The sequence below is a fragment of the Macrotis lagotis genome, chromosome 2, assembly GCF_037893015.1.
Source record: "Macrotis lagotis isolate mMagLag1 chromosome 2, bilby.v1.9.chrom.fasta, whole genome shotgun sequence".
Classification (NCBI taxonomy): Eukaryota; Metazoa; Chordata; class Mammalia; order Peramelemorphia; family Peramelidae; genus Macrotis; species Macrotis lagotis.
In genome coordinates, this window is record NC_133659.1 from 113395815 (window position 1) to 113407053 (window position 11239).

Here is an 11239-nt window from a genome sequence, read left to right on the forward strand (position 1 = left end):
TATTTTAAAAAATAAAGACAGTTAAATAAATGTTTATGGACAATCTAAAACCATGCTATTTTTGTAGCCTTTGCTGTCTTTTCTACCTATCCACCACTAACCATGGGGAAGTGAAAATGGGCTACCTAGGACTGAGGCAGACATTTTATATCTTTGGTAGGTTGTTGTGGCCAGAGAATTTATCATGAGCAGCTTCATAGTGATGAATTTCTCCATAGTTCATTAAATTGTTCCTCAGAAAGTAGACATAGTTTATACTTTGAGATTATACTCAGCCCTTTCCACATAGTACGTATGATATGATAGCTGTGCTCTGCTGACATTGCCTTTGAGAATCCTCAATTCTGTATAATATTCTTCACTGTACAAATTTTCATTCCCCCAGAAGAATGAAAGTTCCTTGAGGTGAGAGACCCTTTCATTTCTGGCTTTTTCACCCCAGCACCTTGAACAATAGTTTGAGTAGAGTAAGTGCTTAATATGTCATTATTTGCCTGAAATAATTTATCCTATCCTTTTCTCATGAAGCTTATAGTCTGAGAGAATAAAACATGTATACAAGTAATTATAATTGTAGTCAATCTGTGATAAATGATATAAGAATTGTATAGATAGAGACCACAAGAATTAAGGAGAGGAAGTGATAACTTTTGGCTAAAGGGTTAAATATTTTTGTTTATTGATATTCATAAAGCACAGGTCTGGCCCCTAATCAAGATACTTCATTTGTTTCCTATTGCTGACATTTAAAATCTTTTGTAATCTGGCTCCAATCTATTTTTCTAGGTAGATTATGCATTACTTTCCTTTACGTAACCTATACAATTGACAATCTGGACTACTTGATATTCATACTTTGTATGAATCTAAGCTTCTCTCTTTTCCCACCTCAGCCCCTTAAATAAGACTCCATTCCAGGACCACCTCCTACAAGAGGTCTTGATTCCCTCCTAGAGCTTCCCATCTCCTTCCCCCCCCAAAAAAACTACTTTGTGTATTTTTTTGTCTTTATGCAACACTTCCATTGACCTGATTGGTTGAGAGACCTCTCTGAGCCAATGAGGCTTTATACCTGCTTGAATGGAGAAGAGACTTCTTCAGGTGGTTGAGGACTTTATTGAAAAAGGCAGTTTTAAGGGGAAGCTTAGACTTTTGAATGGGAGACAGGAGATCGCCCTGGAACAACAGATATGGATTGGCCCCCCCATACATCCCTTGACTTGCAGTATTCATAACCCTAGAGAATGCTGAGAGAGGTTCCTCTCTTCCTCCCCTTCTAATGCCAAGATTATTCTCTCCTTGGATTGAGCTGAATTGTTTGTAATTTGCTCCCAAGTTGGAGAGGATATTTACTCTTGTGTACTCTTTAGACATTTCTCACCCATATGATTTCCTCATTTCAGTTGGCTGCTTACTTCCCTAACAAGATGTACTAGTAATTTTTTTTTTTTTTTGGTTTTCATGTTGGTCTTTTGTGAGAGGGATCTAAGCTATCAATAATAAGTATTACTTTTCCTTTGAAAGTAATCAGGAAAACTGAAAGTGAGGTTTTTCCTCCTGGGCTGCCAAAGTATTATACCCCTAGTCTACCAATATTTGAGGTGTGATGGATAGATATAATTTTAGCTCAATTCCCATCTGGTACATATGGGAGCAAAGCAGTAAATGTTCTCCAGCCCTCTTCCTACTCCCTAAAAAGGCAGAAATCACAATCTCCCTTGGAGAAAAGTAGAACATATTCCAGACCAGCCATCTACTAATCCATGGCTGACATTAGTCAGGCTGTTTTTAGATGACTGCCTGACCACACATGTATTTCAATTTATTTAACTGAGTGTAGGAATTCCCTTCCCTCCCAACCCCTCCCACCTCACCCCCATTTCCCTGAAGTGGAATATAAGCTTCTAGTTAGAGGATGGGGACAGTTAGATTTTTTTATCTCTGTATCTCCAGCACCTAATAAACGCTTATTGAGTTGAATTAGGACCTTAAGAGCCCTATAAATAGAAATAGCTCCTTCCTACTTGGGCATAAACAACACTGGAAAGCAAAGGGAGATTGACAAAGAATTGACAAAGAATGCCAGAAAGCATTGGAAAAAGTATTCCCTTGACTTCCCAGGGAGGCTTTTCTCCAAGAAGTTTTCATCTACTGTAAAATTATAGCTGCACTTAATAGATTTGTGCCTAGGAAGGGATGGTTTCAATTACATTATCCTTTCATGCTGAGGTCAGAGGGAGGCAGGGCCAGAACATGAACCAGATCAATATCTTCTCAAACTCCCTGGCAAGGTTCATGGGAAGTGGAAACCTTTTCTCCTTGTTAGCCCAAGGATTCTTCCAAAAGCTCTAAAGGTCATTAAACTGTATTGTCAGAGGTCAGTATCTTTAGCAAAGGGGGAAAACAGGTGAATCTACCGGGACATCATAGTTTGATTGATATGGCCCTATGCAGTTGGATATTGGAAAAGCTGAGGAGCCCACCCCATACCCCATAGTGCTCTTTTGTGAAGCTGTCACTCTTTCCATTCCCAGTTCATTCTGAGTTTTCTCTAAAGGCAGTTTTCAGTGTTCCACAAGTGCCCTTTCCTTTATCCATAATTAACTGTTCTTCTCCTCCATTGTGTTTATTCAGGTATTCAAAAATTGAATCTGTACACCCTAGCATTAACCATAAATTTCCTAGGCTAAAAATGAAATAAAAAAGTTAGTCTTAAAAGTAAAGTTTTATTCTATAGGATCTTACATAGATGGCATCATTATAAATGCCAATGCCAATACAAAATGTTGGGGGCATTTTATATAAAAAGGACAAAAAATCATGAAAACTGAGTTAAATAACAAATGAGATTTCACATAGATGACATGGTTTTACAATATGATTCTCTCAAATCTTATAATATTTGCTTAAAATTCCTATTGACAAGACATGCTGTAGAGTAAATGTTTACAAATAAAATGGGATTTTCCTCATTCAGGATGTCTCTTGTCTTGAGGTTTGTTAATAAGGTAAGGAATTATTGCTGCTATCATTGAGATGACCAGATAGTACTGACACAGACCAAGTCAACATTGGAGGAGACAGGCCTTACATAGCAGATTGACATTTTATAACTATTAGCTAAAGATCAAGAGACTAATTTCTGATCAGAAATATATAGAAGTATTAAGTACAATTTAAAGAATATCAGATTAGACACCAGATGATACTAGATGATTCCTGGAGTCAGGAAGACTCATCTTCCTGAATTCAAATCTGCCCTTATATACTTATTATGTATGACCCTAAGCAAGTCTCTACTCTGCCTCAGTTTCCACATTTGTAGAAGGAAATGCTAAACCCCTGCAGTACCTTTGCCAAGAAAATCCCAAATGGGGTCATGAAGAGTCAGACACAACAACTACCCTAGCTAGGTCATGGAGAAGTAATCAAAGAATCTCAGAAGATCAAGCTATAAAATGGAGGAGAAATAAATAATAGGATTTTAAAATTGTATCTAATCTTAGAATTAGAAGGGACTTTAGGGGTCATCTAACCCAAGTTAGACCTGAAGCATGAATCTCCTTTAACATAGCTGATGAATGGTCATCCAACCTCCTCTTGATGCATTCCACTAATGGGGATCTCACGACTTTCTGAGGAAGCCTATTCTGTTTTAAGGCAACTTTAATTATTAGAAAGGTTTTCCATTCATTGAACTAAAATGAGCTCCCTATTTTAAAGGTGAGATGTGTAAATGTGAGAACAACTAAAGCAGGCTTTAGAGACAAAAAAAATAACAAAGCATAATTATTATTGTAATTTAAAGGGAAAATTCACTGTGCTCTACCATATGCAACTTTCCTCTCTCCTTTTTTTTTTTCTAACTTCTGCTTCATCTCCTTTTTTTATTTATCAGATTTGAACTCAGGTCCTCCTGACTCCAGGGCCAGTGTTTTATCCACTGCGCCACCTAACTGTCTCATGAATTCTTAACGAATTCACTTAAGTTGGGGCGGCTAGGTGGCGCAGTGGATAGAGCACTGGCCCTGGAGTCAGGAGTACCTGAGTTCAAATCCGACCTTAGACACTTTGGTAATTACATAGCTGTGTGGCCTTGGGCAAGCCACTTAACCCCATTGCCTAGCAAAAACCTAAAAAAAAAAAATTCACTTAAGTTTAATGATCTAAAAAGGTTCCTACAGTTGGCATGCATGTGCCCAGAATACACCAGGGTGATGGGAGAACCTGATTGAAGGAGTCACAGGCAATAGTCTAAAGGAAAGAAGATTTAGAAGGGATATTACTAACTTTATTTTTTAATTCCTTCAATTTGACGAGTGCTTATTAATAGTCTGCTATGCTAAGCCATGAGAAACAAAAAGAGACAAAAGACAGTTTCTGCCTTTACAATTATTAAAATTCTATTTTATTTTACTTTTTTTCAATTACATGCAAAGATAGTTTGCAACATTCATCTTTTTTTTTTTTTGCAAGGCAAATGGGGTTAAGTGGCTTGCCCAAGGCCACACAGCTAGGTAATTATTAAGTGTCTGAGACCAGATTTGAACCCAGGTACTCCTGACTCCAAGGCCGGTGCTCTATCCACTACACCACCTAGCCGCCCCAACATTCATCTTTCTGTAAGTTTTTGAGTTCCCCATTTTTCCACCACCCATTTCCCTTCTCCCTCCCCATGACAGTGATAGATATCTGATATTTGTCACACATGAACAATGATATTAAACATATTTCCATATAGTCATATTGTGCAAGAAGAATCAGAACCAAAGGGGAAAAACATGAGAAAGAAAGAACACATAAAACAAATTTTAAAAAGTGAAATCAATATTCTTTGACCTGCCTTCAAACTCCATAGTTTTTCCTCTGGATGTGGATGGTATTTTCCATAACAAGTCTTTTAGAATTGGGACATTATTAATTACATTATTCGAAAGGTGGTGCAATAGATAGAGTTAGGAAGACCTGAGTTCAAATCTAGATTCAGACATTTAATGCTTACTTAGCTGTGTGATCTTGGGCAAGTCACTTAACCTCATTGGCTTGCTAAAAAAAATGTGATAGAAGAATTTTGATGAGTTCTACTTGAGCAAAAAATAGAAGCAGCATGTCAAAGCTGCAGAAAGCCCAATATAAGGAAAAGGGATCTGCAGAACTGGGGAATGCTGAAAGCAACATTTGGAGGAAAGTCCCAAAGAGATCACTTCACTTAACTGGATGTCCAAGGATGGAAGGGAAGATATGAGGGTAACCTGAAGATTTTCTTGCCCTGACATAAGACTAACATCTCCAGAGGGGGACTGGCAAGGGGAAGGAAGGAATCCAACCAGGACTGTTGCCAGGAAGACCCAGGTCTTAAAGTCTTTAGGATGTGGCAGAAGGAGAATGTCCATATTGTTCTAATCTCAGCGATGTACATGGTTACATCATGTTGATGCTGGAACTTCTAATCCAAGCTTCAGTAATACTCAGGGAATAGCCATCTCATGTGTTAAGGCTCTCCAGGATGACAGCAGGGCATGTATTCACTGAGGAGAGGAGAGGTCCAGTTCAGGTCATATGAATGGTTCTCTGGCCCTTGGGGATACAGGCAGGGAGGCACTAATCAACTGGAAAAGGGACATTTCCAGACATAGACAATGCTGATGTCTATGACTAGAACATTCTAGAAAAGAGTCGGTAGTAATTACTGGAATTCCATAAAACTTTCTAGCCAACATACTTGACAAGTTCAGGGTTCATCCCCTGGCCCTCTTGCCAGTCCTGCTAGATTGCATCAGCTCTGATATCTATCCTCCACAAATCCTGTGCCAAGTAAGGTGGTACAGTAAATAAATAGAGATTCTACAGAACTTGCAATCAGGAAAACCTGTATCAAATTCAGTCTCCAACTCTTATTAGTTGTGTGATTGTGGGCTTCCATTTTGTTGACTATAAAATAGAGATTAAATGGAGTTTATCTGATCTCAGATATTTACTAGTAGTATGACCCTGGGCAAGTCACTTTAACTCTGTTTGCTTCAGTTTCCTTTTCTGTAAAATGAATTGGAGAAAGAAATGGCAAACCATTCTAAGTTTCTTTACCAAAAAAAGCCCTGAATTGGATCATGAAGAATCTGAAGTGAACAAAAAAAAGAAAGAAAATTGATGAAGAATCCAGAGAAGCATGGGAAGATTTGTATAAATTGATGATACAGAATAAAGTAAATAGAACTAGGAGAACATTTTATACAATGACACAGTCTTACAAAGGTAAAAAAGACTGAAAGACTCAGTCCCATCATGACTTCAGAAGACTAATGGTAAATTGTGGAGGCCTAAGGAGGCAGAATGAAGCACACATTTTCAGACATAGTCAATATATTGATTTGCTTTGCTTGACTATAATAAGTGATAATAATAGCTCTCATTAATAGAGTCCTTTAAGGTTTGCAGAGTGCTTCCATTATATCATTTGAAGAGAATTCTGTTGGGTGTGAGGAGGTAATCATTGGGAAATGACTGCAAATGTAAACAAAGGAGCATCAATAAAACCTAGAAAAGGAAAAATAAAAGCCCTCCTCTCTAAAAATAGTTCCTGCATCTTCCCACTGTGCCCAGGAAGCCTATCCCTAGAAAACGTCATGGAGGCTAGATTTGTATTAACTGCAAATTCCTTTTGGCATCCTCCTCTATCAGCCCTTCTGGAGGAGGACAGTGTCATCCTATTGCCCTCTACATGAGCAGAGGAAAACACTGGGGCTAACTCTTCCTCAGTAATGAACTCAATCCCAGCCTCCCCTCCCTTAAAGAAGACCTGTTCTTGAGACCATATCTTATTTTCTAGTACTTCTTGTCATTCAGTGGCCATGGTAGAATCATAGAAAGGTCAGTGGATTTGAGAATCTGAAGACCCAGTCCAAATCCTAGCTCTGCCATCTGCTATCAGTGACCTTGAGCATGTCATTCAGTTCAATCAACAGACATTTATTAAGTATGATCATTCTACTCAAGGAGCTTCTGCTTTCATTGGACTTTTCTTATCTGTTAAATAAATGAATTGGTCTAAATGATTTATAAGGTCTTTTTTCTCCTTCCTCCCGCCCTCCTTCCCTGCCTGCCTTCCCTCCTTCCTTCCTTCCCTCCTCCTGTCCTTTCCTTCCTTTCTTCCTTTTCATCCCAACCTAAGGACTATTCCAAGCACACATTTCTCTGCTTTGGTTATCCTTATTACTTGAGACACTTATTTACATTTAGAAACACCTAAACATGAGCTACTAAGCAATATTTTGGAGCTCTTCCTAGAATAAACTCCAGGTGGGGACAATGAGCCAGAAAGAGAAAATGACATTCTTGGATCAGTCCCCAGGATTAGATTCAGTCTTATCATCTGATCCAACTGGCACCTAAACAATGAGTCCATAGTCTTAGGGGCAGGAGGATGTTTGAGAGTCAAAGGTTACACAGATAAGCAAGTTAGAACTTGTTAAAAGTGACCAGATTGAGTTTCTTTTTCCCTCTATATGTTATGGAATTGTCACCACAACTCTTCCATTCCAATGGAGCTCGGTCTGTGGTGCTGAGCTGTATAACTGTTCTGCTACAGTGTACTTTAGCCTTTAGGTGATACTCATAAATGATAAATTCTCAGCTTGCTCTTGTAGTCTCACCCACTTCTGGGAGCCTTCTTTGGTGGAGAGTGGATTCAAAACAAATAAACCATGCTTCATCTCATTCAATCCTCCACTCCCTCCTAAATCATACTGGTTCTGCTTATCTCTCCCTTTCCAAGTAGACTTTATCTAAACTAGAATGATTTAGAATGCTTAGAATGAATCTTGATACAAGGTCAGGTTGCAATAGGGGGAGAAGAGACTTGATTTAGTGGATCTAGGTTTAATCTCTTTGATATTTGGTTTCCTTATCTATATTAATATAAATACTCTTAGTTGAGCCATGATTTGATTGGTTCAATTGTTCTGTATGACATATGAAACTATAAATCATACACTAAACAATACATCAGGGATTTCATTACTGAATAGATACCCCAGGGAGATCAAAGCCGAAGGAAAGGTCCATTTTTAAGCAAATTTTCATATCTGTGTGTGTGTGTGTGTGTGTGGTGGTAAACACAGCAGCAAAGTGGGTGCTCATTAATTAGGGAATGGTTGCACAAATTGTGAAATATAAATGACATGGAATATTGGTGTGGCATAAGAAATGATAACCATGAGGAATTAAGAAGAACATTTGTTATTGTTCAGTTGTTTCCAACTCTTCATTATTCCATTTGGAATATTCTTGGCAAAGATCCTGGAGTGATTTGCCATTTCCTTCTCTCCAGCTTTTTTTTTTCACAGAGAACGAAACTGAGACAAACAGGGTTAAAGGACTGTCCAGGGTCACACAAGCTGGAAAGTGCCTGAGGCCAGATTTGAACTCAGGAAGATAAGTCTTCCTTTCTCCAGGTCTGACATTCCATCCAGAGTACCACCTAACTGCCCCTACATAGGATGAAGTTTCAGGTGACCTGATAACTAGGAAAAAAACAAGGAGTTGCATAGAATCATGGAAAGAGAGCTAGATTTGGAGCTAAACCACCTGAATTCAGATTCCAGCTCATTTCCTTACTACCTTTGTGACCTTGGGCAAATCCCCTAACCTCTGTGGGCTTCAGGTGACCTCTATGGTTCCTCCCAGCTCTAAATCTAGGATCCTATGACAATATATACACCAACCACAATAATGTGAAGTTAAAAAAAATCCTAAAACATCTGAGGTCAGATCAATGCTGTGGCTTATTTTGTCTCCAAAATTATTGATGAAACCCATCTCCCTCCTCTCTGTAGAGAGGTACAGGGCCAGAATGATGAATAGACTGAAAGAGACAATATGTGGTTTGTTTTGCTTGACTTTTCCTTGTGCTTGAATCTTCTATGAATTTGATCGAATGCTTTCTTGGGAGGCAGTATAGGCAAATAAGTAAGTAAATAAGCAAGCATGCAAATGAATAAAGGAATGAATAGGAACATTAGTCTACTTATGACCATGTCTAGGGAAGAAGATCCATAATCTTTCTTTCATTAAATTTCCAGTCTGATCCCACAATATTTCCTTCTTACAATCTGTTTCTATCAACCTGGAAAATTAGCTGATTCCTCACTTCACACCTCTCAGATTGGCCAATATGATCCGGAAGGATAATGATCATTGTTGGAAGGGTTGTGGGAAATCTGGGACACTATTACACTGTTGGTGGAGCTGTGAACTCACCCAACCCTTCTGGAGAGCGATTTGGAACTATGCCCAAAGGGCAACAAAAATGTGCATACCCTTTGACCCAGCAATACCACTACTGGGTCTATACCCTGAAGAGATGATGAAAAAGGGTAAAAACATTACTTGTACAAAAATATTTATAGCAGCCCTGTTTGTGGTGGCAAAGAATTGGAAATCAAGTAAATGTCCTTCAATTGGGGAATGGCTTAGCAAACTGTGGTATATGTATGTGATGGAACACTATTGTTCTATTAGAAACCAGGAGGGATGGGAATTCAGGGAAACCTGGAGGGATTTGCATGAAGTGATGCTGAGTGAGATGAGCAGAACCAGAAAAACACTGTACACCCTAACAGCAACATGGGGGTGATGATCAACCTCGGTGGGCTCACTCATTCCATCAGTGCAACCATCGGGAACAATTTTGGGCTGTCTGCAAAGGTCTGTCTGCAGAGTGCCATCTGTATCCAGATAAGGAGCTGTGGAGTTTGAACAAAGTGCAAGGACTATTCCCTTTAATTTAGAAAAAAAATATATCTTATTGTCTGATCTTGTCACCTCTTAGACTTCTCTTCTTTAAGGATATGATTTCTCTCTCATCACACCCAATTTGGATCAAGGTACAACATGGAAACAAAGTAAAGACTGACAGAGTGCTTTCTGTGGGGTGGGGGAGGGAAGCAAGATAGGGGGGAAAATTGTAAAACTCAAATAATATCTTTAATAAAAATTAATTTAAAAAAACTTCAAACTAAAAAAAAAAGAAAGAAAATTAGCTGATTCCTAAACTCAAAAGCAGTAAGATTATCCAATGAATAGAGTACTAAGTTTGGAGTCAGAAAGCCCTGAGTTCAAATTCCACCTCAGATTTCAAGCTAGCTGTGTGACTCTGGACAAGTCACTTAGCCCTAATTGCCTCAATTTCCTCATCATAACACAAGCTGGAGAAGGAAATGAAAATCACTGGGATATCTTCTTTTCAGGAAGAGTCAGATGGGACTGAACAACAACAAAAAATTCAGCAGTCAAAATCTGCTATGTTTATATTTTATCTCACACCGAGGAGGGAAACAGGCCAGGTGTTGTTAGTCCTTCCTTCTAGAAGAGAACAGAAGACAGTAGATACTAAGTAGAGTTAGTATTTTGTTTACCATGGGGGACTGAAAAGAGAGAGATTGTATTCACCAGTTCAAATAGGGTAGGGCAAAGTCCAGCAAGTGTGGTACCAGTCCAAAAGAGAAGTAGCCGGTGGGGAAATGGAGGGGTCTTCCGAGAGGACCTTCACACTTTGGGGCACCAAGCATGTGAAGCAGCCCTCCTGGGGAGGACACCCCTAACTCCCAATTTAGCATCTTTGGTGGAACCATAGGAACTCTTCTACCTCTGCTGTCCATCCCTGCTCTCCCTCTCCCTCCCCCACAACTCCTTTGCTCCTCTTATTGATTAGCCAACACTAGGCCCCTGTCCAAGCCTCACTGATCATTATTTGGACTCTAATGTTTAGAGTGAGTGTAAATAGGAATGCTTACTATTTTGACCAGAAACCCTGAGGATCTTCCCCTCCCAGTTCGATGGGGGGGGGGGGAGATGGGGAAAGAACTAGGCAATTTCTTTCTTACCTAGCCTTAATCACTGATTGAATGTTGCCTAGTCAATCTGAGACCTAGGAAAGACTTTAGCTTAAAATAGCCAAGGTCTCCATTGTATCTGGGGCCATCCCCAGTCTTCCTTATTTATATCTTTCTACTGGACTGAGATGCTTCAGAAGAGCCAGGCTGGTGACTCTGCACAGCCCTGGCTTATTTAAATCCAATTCACAAGAAAGCCCTGGCACCCCGTTCTCTGAAGTCTCGACAAACAACAAACACCAACCTTTGTTCTAGCAGCTCCGGGTGGCCACTGCATTGCCTCTAGCATATTTTCTGGATCAAAGGTAAAAACAGCAGCCCCAGGCAAAGCCCTGGATCATGTGGAAGTG